Consider the following 16,396-nt stretch of genomic DNA (forward strand, 5'->3'; position numbering starts at 1 on the left):
AATATTTAGATTCCAGTAATAACAGGATATTGGTGTCACGAAGATTTGGAATCCTAAGAAACCCACCCTCCCCCACACACAGGATAAAGAAATTCCAATCATAGCTAGTATTTCAGCAATGAATTCTACTAAAAATTAGAATGCAAGAGAAGTCAGTTTAAAATTCTTAAAAGATGTGTAATTTTCACCCCAGCATCTCAAAGCGATGTATCAAACACATGAAAAACTGCAGCACCCCTGCAAATAATCTGCATACCAAATTGCTTCTGTATTGGCCCCAATGCAACCTTTTAACACTTCACGTTTGGCTGCCACTGTGCATAAATGTCTCTGAATGCTGTAATATTCAAAAGCCCTGTTGGCTCCCTTAAAGGAGAGGTAAATCCATTTTCCTTACCTCAGGAACTTTTAAGTTAAAAAACCAGGAGGCTCATAATGTCCTGAATACCTGATGCTGTGAAAATGACAATTAGCATTTATGTTTGCAGTGTTGTTGTAGCCACGTCAGTCCCAGGATATGAGAAAGACAAGGCATAGGAGCAGTGGTGAGCTGGAGCCGGTTTGCACTGGTTCGCAAGAACCGGTTGTTAAATTTAGAAGCTGGTGTAGAACCGGTTCCTAAAGGGGTGGGTGAGCAAACTCCGGTCCGCAGGCCACATCCAGCCCGCGGGACCGTCCTGCCCGGCCCACCTGAGCTCCCACCTGGGGAGGCTCTCCCAGCCCCTTGCAGAGCCCCAGCGCGCAGCGCTGCCAGCGCCAGCGCTCTGGGCAGCTCTGCAGCTCCTGCCACTTTGAGCGGCATGGTAAGGGGGTGGGACTGAGCTCCAGCGGCCGCGCGGCATCCTTACACAGCAGCATGGTAAGGGGGCTGGGCCAGGGCTGGGAGGAGGGGTGGGTTGGATAAGGGGCAGGGAGCGATTGGAGGGGGCAGAGGCTCTGGGGGGGGCGGTCAGGGGGGGGAACGGGGGGGTTGGGTAGGCATGGGAGTTCTGGGGATCTGTCGGGGTGGTGGTGGATGGGGATGGGGCAGTCAGGGGACAGGGAGCGGGGCAAGTTGGGTAGGGGGTGGGGTCCTGGAGGGGCAGTTAGGGTGGGGGGTCTTGGGAGGGGGTGGTCAGGGGACAAGGAGCGGGGCGGGTTGATGGGTTGCGGGTTCTGAGGGGGACAGTCGGGGGGCAGGACGTGGGTTGGGGTCGGATGGGTGGTGGGGCAGGAGACAGGCACATGGGGCTTGTACTCACGGCGTGGTTCCCTACCGGGTCTTCGGCAGCACATCGGTGGTGGGTGTGTGTGTCTTCACTCGCTCCGGGTGAAGTACCTTCTGCGGAAATTCCGCCGAAAATCCGGAGTGAGTGAAGACCCCCCCCCCCCGCCGCCGCCGCCGCCGAAGTGCCGCTGAGGACCCGGTAGGAAACAGGTTCTTAGGATTTTGGGAGCTCATCACTGCATAGGAGCATCTTCGCTAAAGCACCGCAGTGGTTGTAGCTGTAGTGCTGCATGTGAACACAAGCCCTAAGGTGAAAAGCTCAGGGACTGGGGCAGAAAGATTAGAGTTAGTCTTTCAGATTGAAAAAAGAACAAGAGTACTTGTGGCACCTTAGAGACTAACAAATTTATTTGGGCATAAGCTTTCGTGGGCTAAAACCCACTTCATCGGATGTATGCAGTGGAAAATACAGTAGGAAGATATATATACACAGAGAACATGAAAAATGGGTGTTGCCATACCAATTCTAATGAAACTAATCAATTAAGGTGGGCTATTAGCAGCAGGAGAAAAAAAGCTTTTGTAGTGATAAGTAGGATGGCCCATTTCAAACAGTTGACAAGAAGGTGTGAGTAACAGAAGGGGAAAAATAACATGGGGAAATAGTTTTTACTTTGTGTAATGACCCATCCACTCCCAGTCTTTATTCAAGCCTAATTTAATGGTGTCCAGTTTGCAAATTAATTCCAATTAAGCAATTTTTTGTTGGAGTCTGTTTTTGAAGTTTTTTTGTTGGAGTTTTGCGACTTTTAGGTCTGTAATTGTGTGACCAGGGAGGATGAAGTGTTCTCTGACTGGTTTTTGAATGTTATAATTCTTGACGTCTGATTTGTGTCCATTTATTCTTTTGTGTAGAGACTGTCTGGTTTGGCCAATGTACATGGCAGAGGGGCGTTGCTGGCACATGATGGCATATATTACATTGGTAGATGTGCAGGTGAATGAGCCTCTGATGGTGTGGCTGATGTGATTAGGTCCTATGATGGTGTCCCTTGAATAGATATGTGGACAGAGTTGCCACTCTGAAATCTTTCAGATTGCTTTGAGACCCTAGAGCAGGGGTTCTCATAACAAATTTTTCGGTGGCCTCAGAGTGCGGCCACCAACTTTTGCTGGTGGCCGCTCTGACAATCTTTACTAAAATACTTAATTAATTTTAGACAAAACAAATAAATATGCACATATCGATGTCCAAATCATTGTAATTTCTTTATGAAGAGTTTTTTCTTTTTTGCAGACTCAATAATAAAAGTAATGTGCAGTTGTCTCTATTCTTTACTGGACCTACACAGAATAGGAACACAAATAAGGTGCTTTGAACATTCTTGTCTTTTGTTGTTGTTTCTTTTGCTTTTTGGTTGCTTTTTTTTTAAAAGACCTGCTAGCTAGCAAGTCTGCTGCTGTGAAAAGTAATATTTGTATGTTTGTTAATATCACTTTTCACAGCAGACTTACTAGCTAACTGGGAGGATGGGAAAAGTGATATTAACAAACATACAGATATCAATTTCTACAGCAGACTTACTCAACCCTAGCACACCAGGGGACAAATTAAGCCCAAGATGGGGAGGTAAGTAGGGAGGCAGCGGGGGCCAGGGGCAATGCAAGGTGGTGGTGGTGGTGAGCTGGGGATCGGCATCTGCCGCCGTGCGGCCAAGGTCGACAGCTGGAACCTGAAGCCCCAGGACCAGAGCCTGCCTCACTGCCCCCGGGAAGGTGCGGAACTCACTGGCTGCCTGTTCCTCTAGTGTTTGTGGCTCCAGAGTGGGACAGGGCCCAACCCCTGCTGGTGGCCCTGGGGGAGGATCCACTGCTTTGCCACCTCCTCCTCCCCCCCAACCCCCCAGTCCCGGTCACTGCCCAGGAGGCTGTGGACGCAAGAAAAGACCCTGGTGACGGCATGTGGCAACAGTGGATGCATTTGAGAAATGCTGTCCTAGAGAGATACTAAGGGTATATCTACACAGCAAAGAAAAACCCATGGCTGGCCCGTGCCAGCTTACTTGGGCTCGCAGGCCTCAGGCTGTGAGGCTGTTTCATCGCTGTGTAGAATTCTGGGCTTGGGCTGGAGCCTGAGCTCTAGGGCCCTGAGGGGTGGGAGGATCCCAGAGCCCAGGCTCTAGCCCAAACTCTAAAGTCTACACAGCAATAAAACAGCCCCACAGCCTGAGCCCGAGGCAGCTGGCACAGGTCAGCCACAGGTTTCTCTTTGCTGTATAGACATACCCTTCAACACAAGGCAGTTGTTTACTTGGGACAGGGCAGAAGTGCCTAACCTGTGGCCTGTGTAATAGCAAGTTTCCTGTGTGCCATTTGTTACCACCACTGATCAAGGGAACAGGACTAGTGCATAATTTGAAAATAAACAAACAGAACTAAGAAAATACTTGATGCTCAATTTCTGCTCCAAACAGGGAATTGATCTGCAAGGCCACAAAATATGTCATCACTTGGCAAAGGGGTTCGTGTTAAAGTAGGGATGTCTAACCTTCAGAGGTTTTACAAACCAGTGGGAACTGGTTTTGTTTTGGCTCCATACAAGAGAGGATCCACTAAAAAAATGTCCCCAGAACTAATTACTCCAAGAAAGTGGGTGCTACAATACTCAGGGTCCACAAAACCACGTCAAGTTTGGTGAACCCAATTTTGAAATTTAAACCTATATCTAAATTTAATGTAATTAATTTTTTTAACGTGCTTTTTCTTATTAGTTGGCAGTTTGCTCTCTCTTAGTAATAGAAGAATTGCCTCTGCCCCCCTCTTCCCAAATTAAGCTAGGCTGCCACTAGTAGGTGGCAAATTGCATCAGTGCAAGCCCCTCTTTGCACCATCGTAGGTACCTTACTGTAGTTATGCTGGTGCAGACATCCCTGATGTAAAAAGCCCTAAGACTAGAATTGGGTAACTAGCCCTTTTAGGCTAGAAGTTATTCTCTGCAATATAGAGTTATCACTGTATTCCATTTGTAACACTAATCAACACTAGATAGACAGGAAATCAAACTGTTCAGTGCTTACGGGGTAAACACGAGGATTTGTATCAAACTGTAGCACTTAGCCATAGCTTATCCAGATTGTCCCCCTAGAGCTATTTTCAAAATGCATCAGCAAGAAGGAGGTTATGTAAAAAGGCCTTAAACCATATGTTACAAGGTTGTACTCACTTACATCAAATACATTAAGACCGATTATAGAAGTTTGTAGGAGGACACTGCGTGCAACATCTTGCATGAAATGAATTTTCACAAAACAGGGCTCGATAATCTGTCACTAATTCCAAATGGTGGAAACTGATGTATAATGTAAACTGCTTTTGCATTTTGCTAATTGAATTACCAAGAAAAAGAATACCTGTACATAAAACAAATACTTCCCTGCTATGGGGAACAAGAGTTCAGTAGATTTATCCAAAATATAATCAGCAGATTGCATTTGAGAGTGAAGTATGGAGAAGTGGGAAAACTCATTTGAAAAGAAGATTAAAGTAAATATTAGTCTGAATTACAAAGCTAATGCTCAGCAGAGTTTATGAGCAAAGTAGGCAGGGTTTTAAGACAGGTGAATGCCAAAAAAAGATCTGCTATTTCCTCTTGATGGCTAATCTGAGGCAATAACCAAGAAGGCTTGACTTTAACTGCTGCTTTATCTGCAGTTGTCAATCATTCAGTTAGGATGGGAGATGATTACTTTGGAATGTTATAGAGGCAAGATGGGTGAGGTAATAGCTTTTACTGAACCAACTTTTGTTGGTGAAAGAGACAAGCTTTTGAGCTGCTACACAGAGCTTTTCCTCAGGTCTGGGAAAGATACTCCAAGAGTGTCACAGATAAATAATGCATCCGAAGAAGTGGGCTGTAGTCCACGAAAGCTTATGCTCTAATAAATTTGTTAGTCTCTAAGGTGCTACAAGTACTCCTGTTCTTTTTGTGACTACAGAGTTGTTAATGGGCCACTTCACCTTGAATGGTCCCTTAGGGACTACACTGCAAAGTTGTTGACAAAACTTTTGTTTTTCACAGGTACTTAAAAAAGCCCTCCCACGAAAGACAAACATTTTGCCAATGCAAGTGGCAGTGTGAACGCAGCTTTGTCCACAGGAATGCTCTCCTGCTGACAAAGCTAATGCCGCTTGCGGGGCTGGAAATATTTTTTCTGCAAAAGTGCGGACAAAGTACTGACAAAGAGCGTTTACACATGCTGACTTTCCTTGTTGCTAAAAGCTGTGTGGTGTAGACAAGCCCTTAAAATATATGGTAACTACTTATGCTAAAGAATCCATTCCATCTTATATTTAGCTGTGATACTCTGAGTACCTTTCCCAGACCTGACGAAGAGCTCTGTGTAGCTTGAAAGCTTGTCTCTCTCACCAACAGAAATTGGTCCAATAAAAGATATTACCTCACCCACCTTGTCTCTCTAATATCCTGGGATCAACACAACTATACCAACACTGGTATGTTATAGTCTTATAAGGAGTTCTGTAGCCTTCATCCAATCTCATTCCACTGCCTGACTCAGTTCTTCCAAAGTCCCTGTGGCTGGGAACGCTATTTGTTATTGTTCTATAGTGAACTTTTCTGCAACATTTTACACTAGAATTCTAAACTGTGATTGGTGCTTTTCTACCAAATTACTCTGTATTTGTTTTTCAAGTTAGTTACAGGAAGTAGTATCTGCCACAGGCTCTTCAGTGTATTCGCTGGGATATTCTCTAACTACGTATGCTCACTGCCTATCCATATATGGCATATAGGACCAAATTCATCCCTGGTGTAATTCCATAAGTTTACACCATTGCTGCACAGGGGTAAATTTCACCTATAATATAATATAATATAATATAATATAATATAATATAATATAATAAAAAAAATGAAAGAGAGCTAAAACTGCTTTGATGGCCCAGTCCTCTCCTATTTTTTTCCTTTCTCACAGCCTTCTCTATATTTTCATTTCATTTTAGAGTGTTGTCTTGAAGTGAGCCAATCACTAAGTATTGAAACATTTAGATACATAGCAGCCTTCCTCTTATTTGGATCTAATCCATTCCTGTCACTTTGGCTGAAATAAGCAGGTGATCACATTCATGTGATTAACTGAAGTGCATATTGCAGCTTGCACACTACACACCACTACTTATAAGGTCAAGATCTTATAAGGTCTAGAAATTTGTCGCTAATAATGTCTAAATAACACAACGCTAATCACAAAAGCTTTTTTTCCCTGTTTCATCCACATAGGTGACCCTTCTTAACTAATTAAAATATAGCATCTTTTTCTACCCAGTGAACAAATTACACAGTAACACCTGCTTTAAAGGTAGACGTGTTATTTGTCATTTGAATGATTGGATCAAATTAGATAAAAGATCAGATTAACCATCAGTTGAATAAAAGGCATTGTACTGCTACATTTAGACCAGATTCTGATGCATTTAGTCCTATTTGATATAACCTTATTTCATAAGTGGTCCCATTGACTTTAGTAGGGTCACCCACAGAATATGGTATTTTTCAGCATGAAGAGTCTATGTACTATTCAGAAGACTCTCTCTGTGTTTACACAGGAAAAAATATAGCATTTAACATTTATTCATTACAAAACCAAAGAAAGAGAAGTATAGATTATAAAATGTAGACTTGGAAAAAAATTGTTTGAAATTTGGTTTGGTTTGAGTTTTCGGTCTCATGATGTATTTGAATGAGGATTAATTGTATGACTGTTTTGTCTAGTAAGTTTTACAGCTAAACTATTCAGCAACGCTGGCTTTCAGAGGTGAATAGAGGTGGAGTTTTCAATGGAAACAGTAGCAAAGAACTCTACAGCATTGCATGACTAATAAAATAATGTATGAAGTCTGTAACTACTTCCTGATTTTACTGCAGGAAAGGATTTGTACATTGCATGTAACAGTAGTCTCTCTCTGGCCTGGACCTTGCTACCATCATCTATAATCATCTTCAAGATCACACTATTGCAATGCAGTCTACATGGCATCACACCTTAAAATCAACTAAGGGTATGTCTACACTACGAAATTAGGCTGAATATATAGAAGTTGATTTTTAGGAAGTGATTTTATACAGTCGATTGTGTGTGTCCCCACTTAGCGCATTAGTGCATTCACAGTACCGTGGCTAGCATTGACTTTCAGAGCGTTGCACTGTGAGTAGCTATCCCACAGTTCCCACAGACCCTGCTGCCCATTGGAATTCTGGGTTGAGCTCCCAATGCCTGATGGGGCAAAAACATTGTCGCGGGTGGTTTTGGGTACATGTCATCAGTTGCCCCTCCCTCTATGAAAGCAACGGCAGACCATTGTTTCGCGCCTGTTTTCCATGCAGACGCCATACCACGGCAAGCATGGAGCCCGCTCAGCTCAGCTCACCGTCACCGCTGCTGTTGTGTCCTGGGTGCTGCTTACAAACCCCATTTCATTTGCATCAGCTGTTTTTAGAGGCTCCAAGGAAAGGCTATTCAGTTGTGTGTCTAGAGTTTCGGGTTTCAAACAGTTGATATTTCACTTTGGCTTTGAAAGAGACGATATTTTTAAATAGATACATTCCGAAAGCTAAAACAGTAAGAATAAAATCTCACAGAATACCAACTCTATTGTCAGAACTTTTTTATTTTTTATCTGACCGGTAAAACACTGTTGGTAACTAAGAGTCACAACGTCAGTTGTTTTTTAGTCCAGTCTTCTTTAGGGAACTTCTGTTTTTCCACCTTTAAAGATAAGCCACTCCTGTAAAAATAAACCTTTATGAACCAATACCTTTTGTGTCCGTATTGTGTCCGTATTGAATATATAACTATACCGCTAACGCAGAGCAACCAAATGTATGAGTATCTGTCAAGTCGAGCGTTATGAACATGAAATCTACCAGTTGAGCTGCCTGAGCCAAAAGCCGCACTGCCAAAGTAAATAGATGCAGTAGATAACCACCAGCCCAGCGACTGAAGGGCTCCAAAAGCCATGCAGAAATCTTAAATCAGCAGTAGAAAATCCAGGAAGGACAACTGCGTTCTTCACGCGCCACCCACCCCACTAATTCCAAACAATTCACACGCTATGAAAATGTGTTAAGGAGTCTCAGACTTGGATGAGGCAAAAGATTTATAATCAGGGTGGCATTTCCACACCGAAAGGTAGCCATGGAGAAACGGGATAAGAAGGGAAATGTGGGGATAAGTAGAGCAGTCCAGTGGAGGGGTGTGTGGTGAGAATGAGAAGCCGAGTGTTGCGATGTGGAGCAAGACGTTTTTGGGGAAAGGGCTGAAGGGTGAGGGATGCAGTATGGGGCGGGGGGAGCGAAGTGGAAAGTGTGTTTCGGAGAGGGGGGATACAGGCAATCTTCCACTTGAGGACGATTGTGAATGAGATTTAAAAAGTGGCCAAGTTGTGGCATGGGGGGGAGGTGGGGAAAACACTTGTGATAGAAAAGCGGGGGAGGGCCAGGATAGCATTGGGTGGGGAGGGCGCGTGTGACTGAGAATGAAGAGTGAGAGCAGGGAATAAAGAGCTAATCCCCCCCCGCCAACACAACACAACTTGGGAAGGGGGCTGCTGCAAGGGACTTGGTGTGGGGAGGTGTGGGAGGCCGTTGAGTCAGGGGCTGCTCAGACATGGCGTGGAGCAGTGACGAATGCTGGGAGGAGAGAGGAGCCTGGCAGGAAGGCTAAAAGGTGTGCGGCGGGGGGAGTTGCGGAAAGAGGGCCCGAGAGTCCATGCCACGTGCAGGTGTGGGGCTGAGCTGGGCACTCCCCGGCTGAGCGGCATGGGGCTGGGCTGGCTGGACGCTCCCCGGCTGCAGCGTGCTGGGGCTGAGTGGCACCTGGCGCACTGTCTGGCTGAGCGAGCTGCTGCCGCTGCCGGGCTTTGACAGCTTGGTGGAGCGGAGTGAACGGAGCTTTATGGTAATTGCGGTTCTCCATTGGTGAAGAAGACGGTGCAGTAGGACTGCATGGTCACCTGTGCTGATCAGCTCGCCACGCTGGCCAAACAGGAAATGAAATTCAAAAGTCCCAGGGCTTTTCCTGTCTACCTGGCCAGTGCATCTGAGTTGAGAGTGCTGTCCAGAGCAGTCACAATGGAGCACTCTGGGATAGCTCCCGGATGCCAATACCGTAGAATTGCGTCCAGACTACCCCCAAATTCGACCCAGTGAGGTCAATTTTAGTGCTAAACCCCTCGCTGGGGAGGAGTACAGAAATCGATTTTAAGAGCCCTTTAAGTCGACAAAACAGGCTTGGTTGTGTGGACGGGTGCAGGGTTAAATCGACCTAACGCTGCTAAATTTGACCTAAACTCGTAGTGTGGACCAGGGCTTAGAAATGGAAGCTTGTGCAGAAGGCAGCAGTCTGCTTGTTAGACAGTGTGTCTTGCCAGAATCGGCATCAGTTGCCAGTTAGTTTCTGGAAGGAGTTTAAAGAATTAACGCTGACTCTTACAGTTCTAAATGGCTTGAACCTGCCTACATGTGATCAGCAGGGGCAATCAACATGAAGCTCCCTTGATATATAAGAGAGGTGGCTGCTAACAGGGCATTTTTGAAAAGGGTTGCTTGACTTGCAATTCACTCCCCAGCTTGGTTGGAAATAGCCAAAAGTTTAACATTTAAAGATATGCTGCAAAGTATACCTATTTCGGAAGGTGCTTAGGAAGCCCTGGATGGTTCAGATGGGGCTTGGATTAGGAGTTTGTTGGTGCTCAGGAAAGGAAATTTTGTCATGTGGACTTACTTCCTTTTTGTAGAAAAAAAGTTGACCCTTTGCTGTGGGTTTTGTCCTAGAGGGGTTGTATTTGTAGGTATCTGTCAGGAATGCCTAGAATCTGTGAAAGGTTTTCTGTTTATCTTAATATGATGAAATAAAAACATATTTCTCTGACTGGAAAATGGGCAATACTTTGACAGCCTGCTGCTCACACTATGGGAATCCAGGACTAAATATGTGGCTATATATAAAACACAAGCTTTTACTAACAGGAAAGGCCAAGGGTATGTGAAATTTGTTGTGTAGTGATAATGGGGACATCATAGTATGTGTTCTGTCTGAAGAAGAAAACAGTGAAGCTATCTGGATAACCATAGAGGGGGAAGAAAAGATGATCCTAGAGAACTTGAAACTGGCTTTCCCTTCTCATTAGTATAATTAAAATATATATACACAGAAATTATGCCATGTCTGTATGAGAGCAACAACTGGGATATTAAAAAAAACCACATTATAATGAACTGGCTGTGTGTGACTGTCCTCTACTGGACATAAACAGAACCATTAAATTGTGTGCAGTAGGCCTTATAATGTTAACAGATGATGTTAATTGAGGAGATTCACCATTAGCTTGAGTTGTTTGGGTGCATGCTTTTGGGTGTGTGCTCAGGAAGTTCTGAATTTTATGTCCCTTGCTAACAGTTGGTGTGCAGCATAATTTAATAAGAGGAAAAAAATCATTCCAACCTGTGTTATTACATAAAAGAGCATGTACTGAGAGACAGTGTGGGTAGGAACCTGGATTGGGACTGAGAAAACATGAGTTCTATTCCTGGCTTTGCCTTGGGCACATCACTTTACTTGTTTCCCCTGCCCACCTTTGTCTGTCTATTTAGACTGTAAACTCTTTCAGGTAGGCACTGTAACTTACTATGTGTTTGTACAGTGCCTAGCACAATGCGGCTACTGCAGGGCTTAAATTCGTATAGAGTATTTCCTGGAGCCCACTGTGCCTGCCCCCCATTTGGGACTCTGGGCTTCAACTGCAGGGTGTAGGGTCTCGGGGCTTTAGCCCCATGGAGCACACTGGGGCTCAGGGCTTCAGCCCTGTGGTTTTGAAAGTATTTATCGGATTTCTGCTCTGGACAGTGCTGGCTGAATTTAAGCCCTAGGCTACTGTAACAGAAATAACAAATAATAAATCTAAGAGAAAACAGCAGCTGAGAATTGAGCATTGTTGAAAACTCAGACTCTGCATTGCTTAGCAAAGCACAGCTCCAAGTTCCAGATACACCACAGGTCTGTTTTTATTTTAACCATACTGGTTCTCATAACTCTAGTATCTACTCTATAGCTTTTATCTGTGCTTTTCTGTTCCCATCATGCAGCATGGTCCATTATGACTTGCACAATCTCTAGTTTTTTATTTTTTGGACATAAGTTTCCAAAAGCCTTTCTTTTTCAGTGATACATTTTCCAATCTGTACTAAAATTTTCTTTTATTCTGTGAGACATGGATATTATATATATTTGAATGGAATATTAATAAGAAGAAAACCACTTATAACCTTGGTTTCTTGAATTGAAATAGATTGTATAAATCCTGGATGAAGTCAACATGGACTTAACATTTCTTTCTCCTTGGTATGCGACTTTTCATATAATCATCTTCTTTAATGGACATATATAGTGGTAACTTATCTTACTACATGACAGGTAAATTTTACTGTAAAAAAATCAATTTCCTTCTTTCAATATTTCTTTTAACAATGTTGAAAATCGTATATCTTAACATGAAATGTTCCCAACTACTGTGATTAACATGCAAAGCTGTTTCTTAACAGTCTTCACTCTTATTTTAAAAATGCCACTGAGAGCTTTGTGGCCCTTGTTCTTAATTTTTAAACCCACTAATTTCACTGTTCCTGACACAAAGCAGAACATCTTCACCGTAATTATTGTATAAGTTATTTTTTCCCCACAAAGTGGTAATTTTCCTAAAATTAGCTGGACTGCCTCAATTATGTAAATTGTATATCTTGAGATGATAATAACTGCATTGGGAAGAGCACAATAGAACTTAACGGAAACTAACGGGAGGGTAGGGAAGGGGAAAAAAAACAAACGTTGATGCTCCTTTCAATTAGAACAGCCGCAAATCCTCTGCCCTGCTGGTAAACTAACTCACAAAACTTTTCATTCTGCCAGACACACTCTTCCCTTGGTGCCCGAGTGCGACCAGTAGCGTTGGCAAGAAGTCCAGGCTAACATTAAAGCTAATATGCACGAGAGCAGTGTGAGATAAGGCTTTTATTTATTTATTATTATTATTTATTTATTTTTATTGTGGGAGCTGGGCACTGGATAAAGAGACAGTTATTGCCCCAAAGAGTTGACAATCTAAACTTTAAGATGAGAGACAACAGAAGATATGAATGACAGATGAGGGGAGGAGGCAACCCCATGGTATTAGTGAGATAATTATAAACAATAGAAGAAGGTTGCAACACACCAACTTCCTAACCTTTGTCAAATTTTGACGGCATCATGGTACAGTAACTCCTCTCTTAATGTCTTCTCACTTAAAGTTGTTTTGATCTTATGTCCCTGCTCAATTACAGAACATGCTCCATTTAAAGTTGTACAATGCTTCACTATAACATCGTTTGGCTGCCTGCTTTGTCCACAGCTGGCAGCCCACCATTAGCTCCCCTACACCCTCCCCCCCACAGCGCCTCCCACCTTGCGGATCAGTGCCTTTCCCAGCCTCCTCTTGCCTTCTGCCCACGGCAATCAGCTGGCTTGTGGCATTCAAGAGGGAGCGGGGTGGAGCGAGGACTCTGCACGCAGGCTCCCTCTCCCTCCCAAATGCTGCAAACTAGCTGATTGCTGTGGGAAGGAGGCAGGGGAGGGAGGGGGGAGCCTGTGCGCCGAGTCTTCGCTCCTCCTCCCTCCCTCCTGCCCCCTGAACATCGCAAGGCATCTGATTGCTGCGGGCAGGAGGCGGGGGGGGGGGAAGCGAGGACGCGGCGTGCGGAGTAAAGGGGGAGGAGGGGGAGGAAGAAGAGATGGGTTAAGGGTGGGTCTTGGGGGAAGGGGGAGTGGGCGGGCTGAGGGTTGAGCCCTGACTGCCACCCTCACGGCAACCGGCTTGCCGCCCCCAACGGCTTGCTGCGCTGGTGCCTGGAGCCGCCCCTAACTGCGGCTGCGCAATGTGCTTCTCCTAGCCTACAGCACCTTCAGCCTCCTTGCCTGCCTCATTGTCTCCAGTGCCAGTGGGCTGTGCCTGTGTGGGGTAAGGCAAGGGCACCCCCCAAATATAGTAGTGTACTGTATGGCAAAAAATTTTTTTCCTGGAACCTAACCCCCACATTTACATTCATTCTTATGGGGAAATTGGATTCGCGTAACGTCATTTCACTTAAAGTCACATTTTTCAGGAACATAACTACAACGTTAAGTGAGGAGTTACTGTAGATTATTATTGTTCAAAACAAAATGGTTTTAATCTCTCAGAAATCAGAATTCCCAATCTATACAGGAAATTTGAGAGTACCCAGTAATCTTGGCATATAAAAGTGCCGAAGAGCATGCAAGAACCCATTCTTGATATGGTAGGCATACAACACAATTCTGATGCAAACAACAACAGAACAAGCTTCATGGCCAGTTGCAAAGCATGGAGGCTATTAAAGTTACATAATATAAGCTAATTATTTTTTCTTCTAGATCAAATGAAGCCTTTGAGAAGATAATATTGCCTTAGAACTCCTTTAAACTCTATCAAAACACAAGACTCAACTAAACAAGAACATAATTACTTCATTTACCACACACAGTTTCATCTGGTTTGCTGTGGATGTCTGTAGGAGGGATCTTCAATTAAAACACAGCTGACAAGGTCCCATGCATTATAACTGAAGCTAAGCACCTAAGGATATAGAATAAAAATCAAGGCACACACAAAAGAAAACACTGTGATGTGATTTATTCACTCTGAAACATCGCATCTCTGATATGTATTGTTGGTAATCAGGCTCTGGCTAATTAAAAGTCTAAGAAAACAGGATTTTAAAGAAGATTTTTATTACCTGTATGCCCACTTCAATTTAGGAAAGTCAAAAAGCACCTTCAAGAGCATATTTTTTTAAACACAGCTTCCTTGAAGAGCTGGAAGTGAATGAAATGATCCAGAGCAATGCAAACTATAACAAAGAATTGCTGATGCTTCAGGAGTGCCTGCAAACTGTAAGTAAGGAAACAATATCTCAGCTCAGAGAGTACTTATGAAAAGATTTTTTTGTACACAGCGTAGCCTTATTTGATTGGTTGAGGTACTGATTATTGATTAATGTCTTAGTTTGCAATGGTCAATAAAGGCTTGAGATATAACCGCATTTGCTCCAATCCCTCGGATAGAGACAAGCACCTACAAGATCTCTATCAAGCATTCTTAAAACTACAATACCCACCTGCTGAAGTGAAAAAACAGATTGACAGAGCCAGACGAGTACCCAGAAGTCACCTCCTACAAGACAGGCCCAACAAAGAAAATAACAGAACACCACTAGCTGTCACCTTCAGCCCCCAACTAAAACCTCTCCAGCGCATCATCAGAGATCTACAACCTATCCTGAAAGATGATCCTTTACTCTCACAGATCTTGGGAGACAGACCTGTCCTCGCTTACAGACAACCCCCCAACCTAAAGCAAATACTCACCAGCAACCACACATCACTGAACAAAACCACTAACCCAGGAACCTATCCTTGTAACAAACCCCGATGCCAACTCTGTCCACATATCTATTCAAGTGACATCATCATAGGACCTAATCACATCAGCCATACCATCAGGGGCTCGTTCACCTGCACATCTACCAATGTGATCTATGCCATCATGTGCCAGCAATGCCCCTCTGCCATGTACATTGGCCAAACCGGACAGTCTCTACGCAAAAGAATTAATGGACACAAATCTGACATCAGGAATCAAAATACTCAAAAACCAGTGGGAGAACACTTTAACCTGTCTGGTCATTCAGTGACAGACCTGCGGGTGGCTATATTACAACAGAAAAACTTCAAAAACAGACTCCAAAGAGAGACTGCAGAGCTAGAATTGATATGCAAACTAGACACAATTAACTCCGGTTTGAATAAGGACTGGGAATGGCTGAGCCATTACAAACGTTGACTATCTCCCCTTGTAAGTACTCTCACACTTCTTATCACACTGTCTGTACTCGGCTAGCTTGATTATCACTTCAAAAGTTTTTTTTTTTTTTTTTTTTTTTTTTTTTCTCTTAATTAATTGGCCTCTCAGAGTTAGTAAGACAACTCCCACCTGTTTATGCTCTCTGTATGTGTGTATATATATCTCCTCATTATATGTTCCATTCTATATGCATCCGAAGAAGTGGGCTGTAGTCCACGAAAGCTTATGCTCTAATAAATTTGTTAGTCTCTAAGGTGCCACAAGTACTCCTGTTCTTCTTTTTGCGGATACAGACTAACACGGCTGTTACTCTGAAATAAAGGCTTGGTCTCCTGAGGGCTACAGCATCAGGAATATTATCAGTACTGTATCATTAGAATGAGAGACCCTAGAAGCACACGAGAAACAATTTCAATTTATCACAAGTCCCTTTATTAACAAATCCTCTAAGCAGATAAACAATCCCACAAACACCAAAGTGTAATAGAAGATAGAGAGATAGTGCAAAGTGTTTAGCCCTATGACTGGTCTCATTCCCATCTTCCATTTCCTGCTGGAGGACCCCATAGTGTCAATCACTATCTTCCAATTATAATTTGTGATTGTCATCCTGGCATGCATTCCCCCAAGAAGAGAGGCTGGGTAATAAGTTTTATCCTGAGGTACACATATACCTACTAAAGCTCATACATATGAATAAGGGTTCCAACCCCTTTTTCCTTTTCCATACATCCACACACCACTAATTTAGGAGTGCCCAATTTTTCATAGGCTACTTCATTAGTTCCCTTTTTGCTCATTAACCTTTACTTCAAATAGTTTTCATGGCAACCTGTGGTCAAGCTAAAATTCCCCAAGATGTAACTACAAGTCATCTTGCGATATTAACTGATACATTGTGACATACTTTCCAATCTTTTGCTGCACAGTTTCCAGAACATTAGTACTTAACACATCTTTTGCTATGATCTTACACTTTACCAGTACAGGGTTATCTCTCAGTCAGTCATCCCAGCCTGTGTCAGGCCAGAGGCTTTCTATGGCCAAACTACATATCTTATAAATCTAAAAACTGTAGGCCTTGCATTACAGCTTATCTTACTTACATATCTAATACACACTGATCAGTAAAACATGCTTCTACCTTATCATTTTAACCTACAACTCAAACCTAATATATTAACCATACATTGATTA

The sequence above is a fragment of the Malaclemys terrapin genome, chromosome 4 (assembly GCF_027887155.1).
Source record: "Malaclemys terrapin pileata isolate rMalTer1 chromosome 4, rMalTer1.hap1, whole genome shotgun sequence".
NCBI classification, from domain to species: Eukaryota; Metazoa; Chordata; order Testudines; family Emydidae; genus Malaclemys; species Malaclemys terrapin.